Here is a 2,313-nt window from a genome sequence, read left to right as displayed (position 1 = left end):
CGCCCACCCTCCATGCCCACCAGAAATTTATGTGCCCTTTGTAGCTAGTAAAGCTATCTGCATCTGTCGAAGGTCGAAGGTCGGATTCCATTTCTACTTCTTTTTTTTTTTTCCCGGGGTCTTTTACATTTTATTAGCTACTATAGTATAGACCCTAGAGCTGCCTCACTCCCGCCTCCACCCCAAGGTGTCAGCCTTCCCAGGAGCCCCTGCCTTTGCTGCCTGGGCCGGCTGGGAGTCCTGTTGCCCTGAGCCAGGGATTCCTTCTATTGCTCTGACTGCTTCTCAAGGTCGGGAAGCTGGGATTCATATCGTTTAATCTCAGCTGTGATGTAGTCAAGCCTCTTCCCCACTGTGGCTCGAGTTCCGAGCTCCTGTTTGGCGAGCACGGAACCCAGAAGTTTAAAGACCACGTCGGATCCATCCAGCAAGGCCTGTTCCTCTTTCACGATATCGTTTTCTGTTAGTTGCGCCTCAAGCTTCTGCCTCCCTGACATGGATTTACTCAAGTCCTGCAGCTGTTGGCATTTCTCCACTTTGCCCCGCAGCTTCCTTTGGATCAGTTCGGCCATGGCGAGGGAGGAAGCCTACAGGGAGTGGGGCAATGGGTCTGAAGTTCGGGCAGGCACCTGAGCTCCCCTTCCTAGGGCCCTGCTCACGTTCTCCCCTCTGTATCCCCATTTCTACTTCTTTATCACTTAGCCTTTGCATCGCGACGCTGACATCTCTAACAGTGGTGGTACACGCCTTTGGACACGGGTGAAAGGAAAGGATCAGTTAAGTCAATGACCTGAAAGAGTGTGGAAAACACTGTCTCAGAAATATGTATGCCAGGTGTTGTGGCTCACGCCTTTAATCCCAGCACTTGGAAGCAGAGGCAGGGGGATCTCTGTGAGTTCAAGGCCAGCCTGCTCTACATAGTGAGTTCCAGGACAGCTGGGCCTACAGGGAGACCCTGTCTGAAAAAAAAAAAAAAAGGTATGTGTGGAGGAATGAGCAGAGCGCATGGGATGAAGAGCTGAAATGTTCTCACTTGAGGGCCTTAGCCACAGGGGATCCCGAGGAAGTCAACCTGAAGATGTGCAGGGACAGGATCCCCCACTTATGTGCTGGGAACAATACCACTCTCTTTTGAAAAAAATGGGCATCAACAGTTTGGGCGGCACAGTGGAGAGCATGGCTTGAAGATCCTGGTCATAGTGGCTCCTCTTCTCTCTGTTGCTGAATTGTCCCAAAAAAGCAGAAGACTCAAGGCATGGGTACAGAATGTATGGACTATATTGTGTGCTAAGAACAGAAGGGCTGTGAGAACTGGCCTTCAGAGCAGTAGCCACACTAAGTACAAAGCAAGTCAGGTGGTCACAATATGTCCTTATCCTGTGATGGTCCTGCTCTGTGAGTGTGGATGGAACTGTAACATACCAAACTTCCCCCTTTAGGGGATTTTGTATGAATGGTAATATCCTTGTGGTCACCTCAGATCTCCAGCTTGAATTCTGTTCAGGCCTTCAGAACTAGCAGGTTGTAAGAACTCAGCATAAAACCACAAGGGCATTTCACCACAGGACTAATAATGAAAAAAATCAAGTATCACCAAAGTCTAATTTCTTTTTGTTACAGAGAAAATCCAGTTTTTAGGTGCAGTAAATCCTTTAGGCAAGGGCAGGGACTTTCATCCATGTGCTGCAGCCCTGGTTAACCCTGAAAGTGTTACAAGAAAACACAGGCAGTACCCTACAAGGCAGAACAGGGCTTTCTAAATGCAACTTCGGTCTCTCAGGAACTAAGGTCAACAGTTGACAAACGGGACCCCATTAAACAAGAGAGCTTCTGTACAGCAAGGGAAATGACAAATTGAAGAGGAAAGGTGGAGCATGGGAGGAAAATTTGCCCCCACCTGCGGGGACCCTGTACAGGTAAGGCTCGAGGGGGACTACTCCCTGAAAGGAAAAATGGGCAAGAAAGAAGAGACGGAGCCCAAGCAAGTCCACTTGTCAAGGGTCGCTTTATTGTATTGGAAGCTTTTCTTATATACAATTTGTATTTAGAAGGGGTTGAAGAAGTTGGTCAAAAGATTACAGCATTTTTATGGGTATGGGAGGGGGACTGAGCAATTCAGCAACCTGACTGACCACCAGGTGTTCCAAGAGATTACTGCATGACTTATCTTTTCCGAGAACTGTTTGCAAGGGGAAGAGAAAGATAACCTTGCCATAAATTCTTTCTCAAGGTTACTAGTGCAGGCAGAATGTCCTGCTTAAGTCAACTGTTTGTAGAGCCATATTATATTTTTTGGTAATGAATGTTGTTTCT

The 2,313-nt window shown here is 47.7% G+C and overlaps 1 pseudogene; it reads right to left on the bottom strand.

Moving 5' to 3' along the window:
* Window positions 1-266: 266 nt before the first annotated feature.
* LOC103732280 lies at window positions 267-572 on the bottom strand (annotated as a pseudogene).
* Window positions 573-2,313: the final 1,741 nt, after the last annotated feature.

This window comes from Nannospalax galili, unplaced genomic scaffold (genome assembly GCF_000622305.1).
Source record: "Nannospalax galili isolate Female #2095 unplaced genomic scaffold, S.galili_v1.0 scaffold2375, whole genome shotgun sequence".
NCBI classification, from domain to species: domain Eukaryota; kingdom Metazoa; phylum Chordata; class Mammalia; order Rodentia; family Spalacidae; genus Nannospalax; species Nannospalax galili.
This window is presented reverse-complemented; position numbering and strand designations above follow the sequence as displayed.